Raw genomic sequence first — 19,677 nt, forward strand, 5'->3', positions numbered from 1 at the left:
AAGACAAACACATGTTTTATCTTTTTTTAAAAAACATCCTTTCAAGGTCCAATCCACCAAGGTGCTGAATTTCTCCTGTGAGATGTTGAGGCAATAATATGGTTAGAAATGGCTACATGGATTGTATTTTGAAGTTTTACTATTAAAAAAAATCCTAAACCAAAGTGTTCTACACTGATAGACAATTGATAAGTACTCAATATAGAGGTGCATAGCAGAAACAATAGCATACTGTAACTTTAACTGGTATCAGTCTCACCATAACACTATAGCAATAGAAACAGAAATATGCACTTTAAACCCACATAAAACAAATCCCCAATATACTGATTGTTTGTTATACTATTTACAGGGGCTTTCTGAGGACAGCTGATGAGAAATGGTGGGCACCAAGAAAATAAGAAAAGTACAATGATGTGCAAAATGAATTATTCTGAACACATTTACAGTTTTGTTATCTCATTTCTTTCAAATTAATCTCATTGTTCAGTAAATAGAATGGAGGCTCCATTTTCCAAAATCTCTTTCCTGAGCCCTAAAGCCATTTTAAGTTCTCTAAGAATTAGGGACCTACAGGAAAATGTACTAAATATTCACTAATAAAGGGACAAATACTAGGAGGAGCTGCCTTCAAGTATTTCAGGAGATATGGAAAAATGTAAATTTTAAACGGGGTTCTTTCATTTTATTTTTTATATATATATATATATATATATTCTCACAATATGTTCCTGTGGGGAAAAAATGTCTGTTTGATTGAAAAAATAAAAGTATCATTTATTCTGCAGGAAATCTATATGTGGTAAATGCAATTTATGCACTCATGCTCTTTGTACTCAAGGCACTTCCCTTCGCCTATCCCTTAAAAATTACCTGTATTTAATCTTTCCAACAAAAAAAGTTTGAGACTTAAAAAAGCACCAGGAATAAATAGGATACACAGCTTTGCTGCTCTTAAATTATGCGGCTTATTCTCCCATGTGGGTAAAAACCATCAGACATCCTCAATTATTATTCACTGCGGAGATGAGGATTAGAAGGTCCAATTTACACCATTGGAAATTTAAGCAATATTATCAGAAAGCACCACTATAAGCATTTGCAGCACAAAGCTATTGAAATATTTCCTGTTTCCTTCTTGAAATAATGTTATTTACGTGATTTCCATCTTTTACAAAAGAAATTTTCTCATTGATCTTGCTACTGTACATTAATAAACTTTGACTAGACTGGATCTTTAAGCTTCAAGTTCACTATATGTTCCAATTCATGTCTTTTATCCAGAGGTGGCATTTTTCTTTTAGATTTACTAATTGTAATTCAATTAATTCTACATGTAAAGAAAACATAAAAGTGGTCTCTAAAGGTTTAAAGTAGCAGATGCTTTTTCCTCCACCCTTTTAGAAAATATTGTCACATTTCAGTTAGATGCATTGTTCAATGTTACAAGATTACTTCACAATGCTAGGACCAGAAGCACTTAAACAATACCAATAAACAATACCACTTCAGGAGTAAGCTGATATCAAAGCATACCAATTAACACACAGGCACAGGAGACCAGGATTCTATCCTTTGTTCTGCCACTTGCCTGCTGAGGGCCTTGGACAAATCTCTTCACCTCAACTTACCCCAGCTGTAAAATGGGGATAATGATACTGACTTCCCTTTGTAAAGTGCTTCAAGATTTACCCCAATGAAAAGCACTATATACAAGCTAAGTATAGTTACTACTTTAAAAATACTATAATTTACAAAATTTCCATTTAATCTGCCATATATATTTGCTATTTTTCCTTTCCTGTCTATAACAGCTTCATAGACGTGCATGAACAAATGAAAGCTCCTATTTTCATCAGCAAGTTACAGCCAAATTCTTTGAGGAATGCCACAATCCAGTGTCTTGCAAGACTGCAATCACATCAGGAAAGCAAATAACAATATCAAACACTGGACAGTGAGAAAAGGATCATTAAAGAGAAGGAAACATACATTTACATTCCAAACTATCTTGATAATCATTAGTGGGGAAGAGATTCTGGTAATTATATGTTTCATAAAGTATGTATCAAGGTGTCCCTCTTTAACACTGACTATACCAGAGCAGAACTAATTTTACATGGAGGAAAAATGCACAGAAACACTATGCTGTAAAGCTCCAACCCAGCAAAGCACTTAAGCATGTAACTTTGATACTTGGAAAGATACTGGAACAAATTATTAGGCAATCAATATGTAAGCACCTAGAGGATAATAGGGTTATAAGAAATAGCCAGCATGGATTTGTCAAGAACAAATCATGCCAAACCAACCTCATTCCCTTCTTTGTCAGGGTTACTAGCCTAGTGGAAAGGGGTGACGCAGTAGACATGGTATATCTTGATTTTAGTGCAGCTTTTGATACAGTCCCATGTGACATTCTCATAAGCAAACTGGGGAAATGTGGTCTAGACAAAATTACTATAAGATGGGGGCAAAACTGTTTGCAAGACTGAGAGAGAAGTTATCAATGTAAGAATTGGGACAAGTATTTAGAGGGATCCCTCTGGGGTCAGTCCTGTGTCCAGTACTATTCAGTATTTTAACTAATGATGTGGACAATGGAGTAAGCTAATTAAACTTGGGAATGACACCAAGCTGGGAGGGGTTGCAAGCACTTGGGAGGACAGGATTAGAATTCAAAATGACCTTGACAAATTGGAGAATTGATCTGAAATCAACAAAATGAAATTCAATAAAGACAACTGTACTTCTCTTAGGAAGGAAAAACCAAACATGCAACTACAAACTGGGGAATAACTGGCTAGGTGGTAGTACAGCTGAAAAGGATTTGGAGGTTATAGTGGATCACAAACTGAATATGAGTCAACGATGTCATACATTTACTAACTAGGCTAATGTCATTCTGGGATGTATTAAAAGGAGTTGTTTAATTGTCCCACTCTACTTGACACTGGCTGAGGCCTCAGTTGAAGTACTGTGTCCAATTCTGGGTGCCACATTTTGGAAAAGATGTGGACAAACTGGAGAGAGTCCAGGGGAGAGCAACAAAAATGATAAAAGGTTTAGAAAACCTGACCTATGAGGAACAGTTAAAAAAAAACTACCTGGGCATGTTAATCTCGAGAAAAGAAGAGTGGGGAGTAGGAGGGACCTGATAACAGTATTCAGATAAGTTAAGGGCTGTCACAAAGAGGACTGTGATCAATTGTTCTCCATGTCCACAGAAGGTAGGACAAGAAGTAAGGGGCCTAATATGCAGCAAGGAAGATTGAGGTTAGATATTAGAAAAAGCTTTCTAACTATAAAGGTAGTTAAGCTCTGGAACAGACTTCCAAAGGAGGTAGTGGAATCACCGTCATGTAAGGTTTTTAAGAGCAGGTTGGACAGACATCAGTCAGGGATGGTCTAGGTTTACTTGGTCCTGCCTCAGCACACGGGGATGGACTAGATGACCTCTCAAGGCCCCTGCCAGTCCTACATTTCTATTATTCTATGTGCTTAAATACTTTGCTGATTCCTGTGTACATGGGCTCTGAAAAACCCTTCCTTTCAATGTTTGCACTTGAGTTTTTTAGCACTTAAGGACAAGAGCATGTGTGTATACTCATGTATATATTTTCCCTGCAAAATGTTACAGATATCCACTCAGCCTTTGGAAGGAAGTACTTGTCTCAAAGTGACACCACTAGATGATTAATGAACTATACTGACCAACTCCAAATGGAGTAATACACTCCTTGAGAGGTTTGGGGGGAGAAAGAGAGATGTATGAAAGTGAATGAAGTTCTGGGGTGCTGATACTTTGCATTCATGACCCAGACTCCACTGTTCCTCTTAATCCTTTTCAAAATGAAGCCCTGATGAAAGGCACAGACAGCACACACATGAAAAACCTAATGTCACACCGTCTCTGGTGCAATAAATTGAGAAAGAGAAACATGCTCCCTGCATCTTATCAATGTGTTTCCCAGTCTATGGCCCTCTTGGTCCCCTGTTGTCCCACTCTATGCAATAGCAAACCACTTCTCATGGTCTGCTACTCCTTCCAACTCTGGCTCAGCCCCAACCTGATATCAGGAGTCAGAAGGAGGCCAGTTTATATTTACATATGTTTTTTAAGTTGTTCTTTAGACATTTCAACAACTTTTTTTCCCCTCAACCCTTCATTCCCTACCCCAGAAACAAAGAAACAAAATGCTAAAAGGTCCTTCTTTGCATCTGCAATACAAACCATATTTGGAATTCGTAGCTAAGCAATAATGAGCAGCCAAAAATAAAAAAAAGGGCAGGAAATTAGCTTTCAAAAAGAAAATTGTAGCTAGATTGTCAAAATACAATAATTTAAAAGCTGTTTAATTTTTTTCCAAACTTCCCAGAAAATCTCTGCCCTGGGATGAAATGCAGCATCTCAGGAAGATCTGTTTCTTTTGGCGGAAATAGTTGAGGGGTTGAAATTTGGGCTTATAATGAGATATTTACACCTTTAACTGTCTTTGACGATTGCTGCACCATAATACTAAGAAAGGGGAACCTTTCTACTCCACCATGGCCGTGAGATCCTAACAAATACTTTAAAAATATTTTTGAAATAAATTGTTACAGAAGATTAAGAATTAAAAGAGCCTCCCTCTGCCATTCTACTCATGCAGCATAGGCTCATTGTCCCACACCACCCAGATACGCATTGATTCTAAGTCCACTGTAAAGTCTAGCAAGGCACTTTATTCTTTCCAGGTGTGCTGCATTGGTTTATTTACAGTCTCACTTTCTCAGTGCGAGAAACCCTAGCTCTTAGCCAGCTGTAAAGGATTGCTACGAAGCATTTGTAAAGGGGGGGAAATTAGAAACACTTTTTTTCCTGCCACACTTTGCCCACCTTATTATTCTGAGAATTTTTCAGTGTATCTAAACAAGTCTTTTAGAGCATTCACAGGCCCCAGAGCAACACTACAGCCTTCATTAAATTATTAGAAAGAATATCTGAAATGGTCACAAATGGGAAACTAGGGGTCTTGTTTTAGCCTTTCTGCGGAGAAATATGAAGTGAAAGAAAAGGAAAAAGCTTTTCTATTTCTGTACTCAACCAGAAACACATGACCACTATATGAGAAGCCTTATGAAAATTCAAGGACAAAAAACTATATTAACACAGAGTTGAGGTTGCTTGGTGGTATGTCCCCTCCTTGCAGAACATTGAATTGAGCAAAACTTCTGAAAACCAGGAAATGCAGTATCAAGGTTGCCCATACACATATCTGGACTCCGACTCTGGTATCAACTTGGCTTGTCTTTGGACTCTAACCACTTGACTTCCACCTCTGGCCTGCACCCTAGTCTCTGGCTATGGTTCTGATCCTGGCTTGTCTACGGACTCTGATCTCAGTTTTGACCCCATCCTTAGCCCGGGCCCAACCCATGCCTAACTGTGACCTTACACTCCAACCACGTGGCATGATTATTCGAGGCAGTGCCTGACACTTCATCTCCTTTTACACCCCATTCACTCTCACCCACAGGATTCCATTGAACACTATTACAGTTCTAAAAGGATTTTCAAAAAGGTTGCCCACACCACCTTCCCTATGTTGCCCTGGAGCTGGCAATAGCCAGAGGGAATTATTTGCATACTCTCCAGGGGCAGTCACATGAAATGGTGGCAGCAGGAGTTGGACCTGTTGGGGAAAGCTGTGTTTGCAGTAGTAAGCCCCATGTGGATCACTTTGAGGTGGATGACAGAGCTGTGATCATAATATGAGGACATCTAGATTTTGCACCCACATGTCTGACAGTAAGGAAGAGGTGCATGTGTACCGTCAGGCTGCAGTATGCATCATTGCTATGCATAACTGAGTAGGTTCTCAGTAGCATTGCACAGGGCTTTTATTACAAAAGATAATGTCAGCAGCAAGGTGGAATATGAAGGATTCTAAGGTTTAATAATGGTTAAGCGAAGGTGTAGGTTGAGATGATATCCTGTGAGTAATGGTATGTCTACATCTGAGCAGGGAGGTGTGATTCCCAGTGTATGCAGACATACCCGCACTAGCTCTGGTTGAGCTAGCATGCTAAAATAGCGGAGTAGCTGGGGCAGGGCAGGTAGCACAGGCTAGCTACCCGAGTACAAACTCATCTAGACCCCCTGGGTACATAGCCAGGTGGCTAGCTCAAGCCACCATCCATTCTGGATAAACTGATATTTTTAGTCCACTACCTCAAGCAGAGCTAACATGGGCATGTCTTCACGAGCTTGGAATCAGACCTCCCAGCTAAATGCAGACGTACCCTCCGGGGAAGGGGTTGTAAAAGGCTGTAAAGTGGTTCTTAGACGGTACGTGGATGGCAGTCGTTCTGGGGAGTTGGCTAAATGGGTGAGTATACACGAGGATCTGGAACCTCCTGATCCTGCCAAGGGCCAGTGCGAGTATACGCTATGTGCACACAGGTGCATTGCTCAGAGAGGGGAGACAGGATGAAGTGGGCAACCTTTTCTTCCCCCTTTTTGTCCTTTAATAGTGTTAGATGGAATCATGTGGCTGAGAGTGAATGGGTTACAAAAGGAGGTGAGGAGTTTGTAAATGTCAGTAAGTTTGGGGTTGGCAGAGTAAAGATATGTGTTATCAGAGCATACTGGGGCATTGCTGAAAAAGGGCAGAGTCAATTTTTCATAGGCCACCTTAACTCTGCATTTCCTGGTTTTCAGAAGTCTTTTTTGCTCAACTCCACATTTTGCAAGGAGAGGACATACCACCAAGCAACCGTACCTCTATATTAATGTCATTTTTTGCCACTGAATTTCCTGACTTTTTGAACAGGAAGAGATATGTCATTGGTAGGAGTGGGTAGTCATTTAGGCAGTTATACATATCATGTCCTCCAATTAGCATACTGAGTCAGGACCCTCCCACACACTAGCAGTGCCCCACCATCCCTGCTTTGGCACACCTCCCCAGCCTGCCCCCCACCCCGCATTCCATGCGTTTCCTCCTCCAATCTGGTCCCGCTCCACTCCTGTACCAAGGTCTCCCCGCCACAAGCAGGGAACACATCTGCCTGAAGTCTTCCCTCCATGGTGTACAGACATTTCTAGTGCCCGTGTTTTGCCTCTCCTATAACTTGACTCTTGTACAGTGCCTGGAGGGAAGGTCGACTAAAGTACAGTGGACATGTGTTCCTGGTCATGTTTCATGACGGTTGGAGAGTGGCACTTGCAGCAGAGCCATTGAGAGAAATTACAGACAGTCCAAAACACAGACAATCTTATGTCTGAGAGAAATATCCGCTGAGCCCTGTCCAACAGATGTACCTCATCTCCAAGAAACACTGATGTATCAGAGCTTGCAATGTTTCTATGCCCTTCAGTTCACATTTTCTGGTCAGCCATGAACCCTTCAGTTTCCTGATTAATGTTCTTCGAACATGTAATAGCTTTCATGTAGTGTTTGAGTGCACTGGCAGAGCTGTGGAGTGTAGGACGGTTGGGGTGCACTAGCAGAACTGGGGGTGCTATGCCTCCATCACCTGAGCCCCAAGCCTCTCACCTCCCCCAACATGCATTCACATTTATCCCCCTCCCTATCGCCCCCTTCCCTCACGGCAGCCCCAACCCCCTCCTCCATTTGCTTCCTGGGAGGGGAGTGATATCGGGGGCATTCACACATTTAATTATTTTCCCAACAAGACTCTGATTATCTTCCACCCAAAATGAAATTACCATCCAGGATTCACAAACCAGATTCCAGACACTAAGTCCAAAACGCCTGTTGTGAGAGGTGGGGGCTTGCAATTAACTTATCTTTAGCTATTAAGGGGGAGTTCATGCCCATCAGAAGGTCTGCGATTCATCCAGTCATTAGTACCTCTCACTAACTGTACAAGACAGCAGAAGGCAACTGGTTTGGGGAGGGGCCTGTAATTTGGGAACCCCTCGTTGAAATGACCCCAAATTTGGATCACTAATGCTCCTCTGCACCCTCATGAGGGACATCAAATTTCAAAGCAATCCGGGTAATTCTTTGGAGTTTAGAGCACTTACAGGAGTCGCATTTAAAGCCTATCAAATGGCGGGAATGGAAACCCACTAGCAGTTTTTCTGTATTGCTGCGTGCACAGTGTAAAAAATGTCCATTTCCTTAAAATACTATTCTAAGTTTGGGTACCCCAAAGATTCAGTGAGTGCCATGGCTAAAACTCAACAGACAGACCATTTTGACCTACATCACACATTCATAGGTTGATCTCTAGCACTGTGCAAATAAACACACCCAAAACAGCCTCCCTAGAAACTTTTAAAAATGGGTTATTTTTTCAGGGCTAATATCTCTGGAATCCCTGACTCAAAAGACTCCAAATTGGGGTCACTATCTATACCCTGCATCCTCCTGAGGCACCAATTCCAACTAAGCATGGCGATTTTAGAGGACTTAGAAAGGTCCACCTTTAAACAGATAAAGAGCAACAGAGGGTCCTGTGGCACCTTTAAGACTAACAGAAGTATTGGGAGCATAAGCTTTCGTGGGTAAGAACCTCACTTCTTCAGATGAGGTTCTTACCCACGAAAGCTTATGCTCCCAATACTTCTGTTAGTCTTAAAGGTGCCACAGGACCCTCTGTTGCTTTTTACAGTTTCAGACTAACACGGTTACCCCTCTGATACTTTAAACAGATGTCATGACACAACCTTACCTGTAGGGGTGCTGCCACACCACTATAATACACTTTAACTCAAAATCAAGTGTCATCTCAGCTTGTACAGCTGCTCATCAGCATTCCTCTGCAAATTAAAGCAGCATACTCTAGCACTGGGGCAGAAGGGGGATCGATTACAGTCCTCAACCCAACAATGTCCAAATACGAGCCATGCTGTAAGAGGACAAAGTCCAAAGTGAGTGTCACATGAAGCTTGAAATGACATTGGATAATTGTTTATAAACAGAAATTAGTTTATCAAAAACCTTACTTTGCTGCATCAGAAGTTCTGATTAAATGCAGAGGTTTACAAGAAGAAATAATTGCATGACAGTCTGTACTACAGAGGTAAATTTTAATCTGAAATGAAGACTACAACCAGAGAAGCATGAATGTGTTCAAATAACTTTATAATCCACAAGAACATCGTATTTTCAAAATGTTCTCATGGGACCAATCCTTTCAAAAGTCTATGTCCATTTTTATTGTATCACGATCCCAAGATAGAGGCTCATCATGAAAGGGAATCATGCCAACATCCATCATACAGTCAGACTGCACTATGGAGGAAGGCTAGTTACTGTCAGCAGGATTGCCGTGGGAATAGAACAAAGGTGAGCCGAAGGTCAGGAAGACCCCAGGGACTTTGAGAATCAGGGGGAAGATCACTGAGGTTGGAATTGACTATGGGGAGGAGAGAGCTACCATAAATGGCCTGAAGAATACAAGGGTGCCTGGGAAGATGGTGCTGCTGAGTCACATCGGGGCTGCTCCTGCACCTATTGACGTCAATGGCAAACCTGGTGTACACTCAAGCCCATAAAGTACAAACCTTGCTCTAGTACAACCACCTATGGAGCTGCTTCAGCGGCAAATAGCAGTCACAGATATTAGGAGGGGAAGATGGAAGAAATGCAGAGTAAATCTTTTTTAAAAAGGAAAAGATGCAGATACTGGGGGTGTAGAGCAAATCACTGCTGGAAAGAAAAGTAATTTCAGAGTTATCAAAATGAAGTGTCAGAAATCTACGCATAAGCCTGACGGACTCTTGCCAGCTTGGTTAAAGGCGGGCTATTTTTCTCTCGCGTTGTCAAGTATTGTTAATGGCACTAATACCTCTCTCGATTTATTTTATTAATTCCATTCAGGCTTACCCTAACCAACACATGACTGTAAATAGCAATAATAATGTCATCAAGGTTAATATCAATGATGCTGAAGGGTATTATGTAAAACACAGCCAATCAGTATCAAGGCGACAGGCTCCTATAAAATCGTGTAAGCACGTGGGCTTTTTTGGGGGGGGGAGCGGTTAAAGGCCTTGCACAGATTTACAGAACAGTGTTATCTTGTGGAAGAGGTGAAGATTTAATACTAAATGCCTCCTTTAAATTCCTATGATACTGTTCTCCATGCTCCTACTTCAAAAATTGTCAAAGGCAACAAACAATATTTGATCCTAACTATTTAAAGTGTACGTTTGTTTGCAGTTTTCATCTAAAAACAAATAAAACCCTTCAGAGTAGAGGCAGTCAATTTTTTAATCACATTTTAAGCATTTTAGCTCATTACAAACATGAGCCTTGTGAAAAAGGGAGTCTGCAACAGGGTGAATGAGTGATAGAATTATTGATGGTCCCAGAGCATTAATAACTAAAAGCTATTTAAAGAGAGCGTCCCAGTTAGAGGGCTGGTCCAACCCACTATGGTAACATCAGAACGGCTATCAGGATAGTAAATTCTATTCTGTTTAGGTTCTTATACTTCAGCTACCACTGAGGCATACCCAGTTTGTGAAATGGAATCCTAACATAGATCTAACTGTAATCACCTGGTGCAACTAGGCAGCAGGATTGAAAGAACTACTTTGGAAGAGGGAAGATCTCTTGGACCATACTGGTTTAGAGGAAATATCCTGCTTCAACAAGTCTGCAAAGTCTCACTCATTCAATAATCACTACCTCCAAATGCAGGATCACTGGTGTTAGAGGGCTTATTCCTTCACCCGCTTACTTCCCTGGTCCTTCTCGCATGAACAGAGAGCAACAATACCTGAAGTCCAAAGGTGCAAACAATTCAATGTTTATTGGGGTGAACTTCCAGCAAGCAATGATTCCAATTTCCTTCCTCAGTGTCCCCCTTCCCAGCTCTGACGCCACAGAGCCTGGCCTGTGTCCCTGTTCCCATTCCCTGTTCCCATTCCCTCCCCCTTAGCAAAACATGATTCCAATTCCCCACCCCACCCCCACTTCCTGATTGACTGCAGACTAAATAGTAAAACTTGAGTTCTGCTTAGCTATACCTTAACCAATCATTTTACTGAAATTTAACTAACCAATCCTAACATATTGTAACATGATTATCTAAACAATTATATCCCACCACCTTAATTGGTTTACTCCCAACAAAATTAATTATACAGCAGACAGAAACAATCACAGAACCAGACAGAGACCATGCAAATAAACAATAGCAAAGTGGGGGCCATAAAGATAAAACATACAGAAATGAGGGTTTCACAACCACAACTATTGAGAAGTGACTTCTTGCCAGACAGGATGCTATCAAACTAAGTTTTCTTTAACCATCTTTATCTGGTGGTGATAGGCATTATCAGGACAGGATTGTATTCCTAACAGCCCAATAGCACCTTATTTCAATGTGACTAGTTTGAAATGTGACGATGTGACCGTTCGCTTCCCAGCTTATGGCTGCCTCTGCTGCTTAGCCGAAGAACAGGGCCTCAGACTGCCACAGTAAGAGAAGGCCCTTACACAGGCAGACAGTGATTTTGATTCTTTCTTTTATGCCTCTATAACTAGTTAAGTGATAAGAATACACCTAAATTCATAAGTATAGGCCTTTGCAGATAGGCCTGACTATCTATATCCTAACACTCCACCCCTTTTTCTTTCTTTTTCTTTTGGGATCCTCCTGCCCAGGTATCCCTGGAAAAGCATAGGCCATATGGCCAGGGGCGGCTCCAGGCACCAGCGCTCCAAGCGCATGCCTGGGGCGGCAAGCCGCGGGGGGGCGGCCTGCCGGTCACCGTGAGGGCGGCAGTCAGGGAGCCTTCAGCAGCATGCCTGCAGGAGGTCCGCTGGTAATGCGGATTCGGCGGCATGCCTGCGGGAGGTCCGCCAGTCCTGCGGCTTCGGCGGCAATTCGGCGGCGGGTACGCCAAAGGCGCAGGACCGGTGGACCTCCCACAGGCGCGCCACTGAAAGCCGCCTGACAGCCGTGCTGGGGGCAGCGAAATACACAGAACCGCCCCTGCATATGGCGATACATTTCCCGATAGGGCCGGGCATCAAGGTGGAAGGTGTCGATAGTCCATTTGTCCCACTGCCCCTTGTAGTATAGCGCCCTGCACCTTCTCTCGTACGGGCATACCACGCCTATTTGAATTAGTGTTCCAGACTTTCCATTATAGTGGGCCCGAGAAGGTTGGGTCTGGGTTGTCTAGCACACTAGGGGTTGGGGAGGGCTTACTACATTACTTATAGGTTATAATTAGTGGCTGTTCTTTAGGGAGTTGTGCCCCCCTTGATCGTTTTTATATGCAACGTAACACAAATACAGTTAACAATACACCAACTGCTATGATAATCCACAGCAACTCCAAGAGTCCTGACCACTGCAGTATGGTCCAACATTTGAGCCACCACCAAAACACTGCCTCTCCTCCTTCGACAGGGTTTTGATTCTTTCTTTTATACCTCTATAACTAGCTAAGTGATAAAAATACACCTAAATTCTTAAAGTATAGGCCTTTGCAGACAGGCCTGAATATCTATATCCTAACAACTGGCTTACATTTTTAGACGTGACTAATGCTTTTGGATGACTCCATTTTTGAATACCCAACTTGAGACACCTTAAAAAGTCCTGCTTTTCAAAGGGTGGGTGCTCTTCACTTTCTGAAAATCATGCCCTTTAAGGTGTCTCAGGGAGGGCACCCAAAAATCACTAGTCACTTTTGAAAATCTTGGACACAAACTTTGCCCAGAGATTTCAATCAGGTATTAAACATGGAGGCTAGTGATGACACTTAAGGGTTTATTTTCATATAATTTATACATATTACATGCACAAAATCAGGGAGCTCCATGGGCAAATGATCAAACAAAGAGGGCATTAACAGCAATGATGCTAAATGTGCCTGCATATATTTTTTTCCACTGAAAGAAAAAAGCAAATGTATGAGCTAAAAGCTTAGTTCCACATGAGGGTTCATAGTCTACCCACAGTCTTTGTGCAAACTTTCCATTCTCATTTGTGGGACACCCATAGAGTATTGAAGAAAATGCAAGGCCCTGAATTTGTACCTCCAGTCCATGGGCCTTCATTCAAAATGCAATTCAATCCACTGCAGCAAAAGGAGTTTGATACCCTATTCTAGCTTGCGGGTTAAGTTCTCCAGTCAGTGAACCAAGGATGATCAAGAATCAGTTGGGAACACGATAGATTTGTCCTTTTTCGTTGACTTTTGTGACCATAAGAGAAAGACTGGATCAGGAAAAGATGAAAGAAACAAACAACAATCTAATTCCTAACAAAAATTCCAGAAGGATACAAAAACCATTAGTAAACGGCCATTGGATAAAAACAAAAAGCAAGCAAGCTCAGGCAGGAATATATTTCCAATGTCTGGATAAGGGAGAGGTATTCAAAGTAATTGCTTGCTTTTCACATTGTTCTCAGCTGCCATGCAGAGATTCATAGAGTGGCTGCAAAGATCTCTCTTTTCTTTTCCTCTAATTCTTCACTCCCCCCTCCAATCATCACACACCCCCTATCCCTATCTCTCCCCCTCCTGGTGCTTATTCCATCCTAGGAAAAAAAGTAATTTGTCTATTTTATTTATGATGCAATGAAGGTATGCTGAACACATCAGGATAACCTGACACTGGTCAAACTATCTGTCAGCAAAGAAGAACTGCCTTCATACTCCAACGAGTGCATAATTTAACCATTTCTCTACCACAGGGCAACATAAGACCATTCATTTAAACGGAGGGTTTTGTCAGTGTTCTTTTCACAGCAAAAATCTTTTTTGTTACATCCTGGCGCAAACTGGAATTTGACATGTTTTCAATCAATCTTTTATCTTCTCATTTCAGTCTGTAATACACATTGGCTGAATGTGATAAAAATTCCATTTGGCAAAATATTAAATTATTTGCGATATTCATATGAAAGTCCAGACCAAAAACAACATGGAACACACAAATCTGCCCGCTAGGAAACCAATTCAGGATGGATTTAGGACCCAGACAGATCCAGACAACTGGATGCTATTAAGGTAAGGAAACAGTAATGCCTCAGGTCCCAAGGAAGAGCATATAATCCTATTGTCCCCAGAGCATACAAAGGCACTGGCTTTAGTTCTAGGAAAACTGCAACCTATGAAATGAATGGGGTAAAACTGAAAGAATAAAATAGGGAGATTAAAAAAAAACAAGAAGTGGGAGAGAAAGTCGGGGGGGGAGGAATTCTTAGAATAAAAAATAGTAAAAATAAAAATTAATTGCAGAAAGGCTTTTTTTAGAAAAATTATTCCAGACCTGCTGAAGTGGAGGAAATTATTGTATTCCACACTTTAATTTAGTCAAAGTATTTTTCTTCACCACTTGCAAATCAGACACAATGCAGAGGGGGAAAAAACATGTATTATATACTGGCAAACCGAGTCACCAAAGAAGCCATTTTACTGCATAGACTCTCCATACAATTACCATTATGTCAAGCTTTGCTGGTATCCCTGTCTACCTGCCAAGTGTAAACAGACAATGTAAAGCACTCAGGGTGCTGTACCTTTTACTTTTCAGAAGTCCTGCCGCAGTTAGCATGTATAGCATTGGCTCTTCATAGCCTCTGCTTTGCCACAAGCTAATCTAAGTCTTGGTCTCAGATGTAAAGAGACACATCGGGTTTTAACAATTATATTTTTGATTTCATCATAAAAACAATACTAAGGATTAGGCCCAGAACAATCTGTTTGTGTCCTTTGAAGCCCTGCAGGGCAAGATTTCCTGAACAAAGGGGAATTCAGCACAATGAAAATATTCTGATTTTAATAAACTACAAAAGAAAAATATAAATAGAGGTTCTGAAATGTAACGCAATGCAAGCAGCATGGAACAGAAACAAAGCACCAGCAAACAAGGGTGTGTGACGAATGGGCTTTACTGAATTTTTTTTATTTACATTTTGGCATTTGCCTTTAAATCTGTGAAAGAAAGAAGGCGGGGAGGCTAAAAATTGGAAATTTCTCTGTATAATAAGAGTGAATGCAAAATGGAAGTGAAATAGTATTCAGGATCTAGCAAAAGCCAAGATGCAGTATGCCAGGAAATTCAGACGCTTGACACTATCCTTCACTCTCATTGTTGGAGTAAGGGAGGAAAAAGGATGAAAGTTAAAGACATACTGTCAACCTGAACTTTGAATTTCCTTCTTTCATCAGTTTGAAGCAGAGCTTTGAAGTTCTGGGGGTGTTTTCTGGTTTGTTTGGGGGGATTGGAGTGGAGTGGGGAGGGGAGGGCACTTGTTTTGTTTTTTATTTAAAAATGTTAATGCTTAGTTTTTAAAGTTAATTTTCTGAGTCAATCATTTTTTTAAACATTCCGTAATGAAAAATCAATATTACTGTCACAGTTAAATAAGCCTTATGATATACTTATTCACCTTGCAGACCATAAAGGTAAAGATGTATTTTGGATAAAAATTATAGTTTTAAAAAATGTTACAAGCTACAGAGTATACCGGAGATTCAGTTGAAGCACATTTTTAAAGAATAGATTTTTTATTAGATAGATCAAAAGGGACATATTATTGCTTGTCATGTCACCCTGCTTGCCTCACACCTGCACAAACATGATAAAAGTCCACATTATATTTTTTTCCACCAGAAGATTGTTTTATAAACATTGATACACTAAGGAGTAGCCCATTTTAAAGCCTCGCTCACCATGTTTTTTCCCCTACTGAGTGGTGAAATGATATGAAATTACAAAACCTTGCCAATTTTCATTTTTAATTCTAAGTCAATTTTAAATTATGTAAGTACAAAAAAATCTAAATCTGTGAACTTTGACTTTATTTAAAACGTTGTTACTACAAATTGATTAAAACCATTCACAATTATTAACAAAATTACTCACAATCAGGTTGAAGTTTTATGAATCTAGTTTTAACTTGATTCAAATGTTTAAGGTTGAGCTATAAAGCCAAATGTAGGGGGTTAATAACAAAATAGTTAGGTTAATTTAAATACAATAGTCAAATAATGCCACTTTAATTCAAAACACACTTTTATCTTCTAAAATCCAGAGCTCAAAACCTGCTAAAATAAAATCACAGCAGCATTTTAACACACCAGCTCCTGGAATATAATTGGCACAATTTTGAAAATTTAGGAGTGTTATAGATTTTGAAGTGTTCATCATTTATATTTGCAAAATAAATTGGATTACTGTAATAAGAAAAATCATATCCCTTTACAATCTGACTGAACTTCATATTGAAAACTGATAACATTCCTCCATGATCTTCTCTTCAAGTAATTGTTCTGCCATTTTGTTGTTCCTATTCCACCTGACTCCATTGCACAGCGAACACAAATTGCACTACAAAAACAGATTTTAATGATTCCTCTAAATCAAAATTTATGAAAAACAAAATTCACATCAGGTCCCCTCATAATAAAGAGAATGCAACCTTTTTTCCCCAATAAATTATCCATGAAGAGACTTTGATTTTTCTGAACTTGTTTGTTATTCAGAAAATTGAGTCTCCATTTCACATTTTCAAATATACAGATCTAGAAAAAGAGCTAGAAAATGTTCCCAAGTAAAAAAAAAAAGACAACAGGTAGCAAAAGAAATCCTCAAAGGTATTTTACAACTCATTAGCAATGTGTAAATGAGTTCTGACCGCAAATTTCTGTAATATTCAGACACACGTCTGGGGGGGGGGGGTTCTTTTTTTGGTGTGTTTTTGTAAAAATGCCCTTTGCAGTTTTTCTTTGTTTAAGTGACAGTCATATAAAAACCATAATAAAAATGCCGGGGGTTTCCCCTATTGATGAGTTATACAAATGATAATGAACTTGATCATTTTTCATAACCTCTTAACGCTAAATAAACAAACAACCTCTGCAGGATATTTTCAGAAATAAATAGGATCTTTTTCAAAGAACCCAGAACACCAGCAGCTAAACTGTTTTGGGCTTTTGTAGAGTATTTATCTGCATCTCTTACACGTATTTTAGAACTTCTCCCTGAGGTATCCTTTGGGCTGATTATCTTTTTAATCCGTTCCTTTCTTATACATCAACTGTAAAAGAAATATTATTGAAAGAAATACCTGTTTTCTAATACTTTTAACAGTGAATACCTTCAGGTAGATAGGAAAAAAAACACCAACACTAATTTCTATATTTTTAAACCATCCTATTGTAGACTTTATTCTCTTTGTTGAATGGTTTAATTAAGGTGTTTGTCCTTATCATTTTCAACTTTAAATTTTATACCTAATGTTAAGCCGTCTTTCACCTATTCTTTGGATTATAATTTGCCCCCACCGGTTGGGACCTTGTTTCTAATCGCTCTGACTCTGTGCTTATTCACTAACACTTTCAGTCTCTAAAACTGCCCAGTAAAACAAGAACCTGCATAGGAGAGGTAAGGCCTGCCTCTAACCACCCCGCCTTCTTTTTTTTTAATATCAGCTGCTCTTTCAGATAGCCTTATACTCTACAGGAGAATTATTTGCTTTCATAATTTAAAGATTTTTATACACACATCTACATGTTTTGTTAGCTCAAATGCTGCTCTGGATTCATGAGGACCCGCCATGCTACTGTAAGTATTTTGTGGATAAAGACTGCCCTCCGCAGGTGAAAATATCTTCTAAGAGTCTCTCCTCACCAGCCTCACCCTTGTGCATGATAAATACCCACAAAATATTTAAAAAAATAAAAGCATAATATCCCCTCAGTGGTTTTGCATTCATGCACTATTACACAGAATGTATCGATACTAATATATACAATTCACAGTGAGCGGACTGGTAAAGTTCTGTATTGCAATTTCCCTATAACTTCTACACCTGCATCAGTCACTAGATACAGTACTGTAGGTAGCTTTCTGTAACTACTCATACAGTGAAACTAAATGCAGTACAATACACATGATCAGTTTATTTTCATCTCAGAAACATTTTATCCAAGGCTCCTGAATTTCTGCCTTGCATTTAGTCAGCAAGAAGTCAAGATCCCTGCTAATATTCAGCAGCCTTTCACACACATCTGAGCTACTTTTCAAACTACACAATTCCTACTGAGACACTGGTCCAGAAACTTGAATGTAAAACAGACGTTTTACATAGTGGTTGCTAAACGGCACAGCTTTTTAATGTTCACTTTCTATTTTAAAGAGCTAAAATCAGGAGACTGGTTTTAATTCTTCTAATTTAGCATTCATTTTTTATATTTGATAAAAATCAATGTCAAGCATCAGCCAGGAGAGAGCTATAATGGCAGATAAAAACCACTTATATGCCAGGTTTCTAACGGCTAGGCTGACAGACCTTAAGTACAGAAGTGCTGGTGCTATATAATGCGTCCTAGATGAATTTCATCAAGGCCCTGGTTCAGTGCTGGGTCCAGCTGCCTTGTATATCATAAGATAGGATTCCAGCCTCCCAGTGCAGGCATGTGGATATTGAGGAAGAGGCTGGGATTGGGGAGGGGAGGAAGGTTCTCTAAAGGAAAAGCATTTGAAAAGATGTCATGAAATGAGAATTTACTAGCCTTTTCCAAGACCTAATAATGTCTGCCTAGCAAAGTAACTGCGGTTATTATACTAGGAAAGGACAGTACTTTTGCTCTCATTGTTTTTTCCCTAAGCATAGAGCTTCTGCTAACCTCACAACAGATTTTTTTCCTTGAGACTCTATATCAGAACAGCAGGGGGTCTGAGGAAGTGCTCATTTTTTTACATCAGTTATAAATTGCTCTCCCCATTAATTGTTTCCATGGAAACAACACATTTGACTTGTATGGGGCTCCTGAATTTTTTTTTAATGGGATTCTTAAAAATGTGCAGAAGGGGGGTTGTGCGCTCAAGCCTCTTTAAAAAGGATCTAACACAAGGCGCAATTAATTGCTTGTTTTCCAAACACTGTTGAACTGAATCGAGATTAAACAGAGGATCTGAAAACATTATTCAAATGACCAGAAAAAAATTAAAGAAAAGGGCAAGTATAGATTCTATGACAGCACAGGCAAGAATTTTCAAACACCTCCTAGCAAAACAGTCATGAGCCCATGACTGAATAACAATTCTTTAATGCCACAGCCTTAACTAATAATTTAAGCATGAGTAGTCCTTGATCACCCCTCAGATCTTCCAACAAATACTGTGCTACTTGCAAAATCCCCGTGCACTCTCCTGGCACCGATATCTGCATAAACGTGCACACGTACACACACCATTCCTTTCCTCCGCTTTTCACATTGCTTGGGGCAGTTTTTGGTTTAATTCTCTTTTCCTAGCAGGGAAAGTGTTTGTATTACAGGGTACGAAGCTAGTCCAACATGCAAGCATATTTAATTTGGAAAATGTGTGGCTAAATACCACTTGTTATGGGATTAGTTAACAGCTGCAAGTCTGCTACTGTGGAAAGAATTTTTTCAAAAAAGGATTTGAGTTAGAATCAGTCCGTGCCATCTCCCAATTCTGTTTGTATATTTTCCATTTACACCAGTTTCTTAGATTTCTCAAGGCTTGTTTTCACTGCAGTGTTAATCTGAGTGTACATAACTCAAGCTAACTCCTCTCGAGTTAGCCTAGCTTGAGTGAGAGCTGTCACACTGCAAAGCAACTCTGAGGCCTGACAGAGTGATTGGATTAGCAGCACAGAGTAACTACATCTCCACCGCAATACTAGAACTGCAACCTACAGCCCAGTTAGCTCAACTTT

The sequence above is a fragment of the Emys orbicularis genome, chromosome 14 (assembly GCF_028017835.1).
Source record: "Emys orbicularis isolate rEmyOrb1 chromosome 14, rEmyOrb1.hap1, whole genome shotgun sequence".
Lineage (NCBI taxonomy): Eukaryota > Metazoa > Chordata > Testudines > Emydidae > Emys > Emys orbicularis.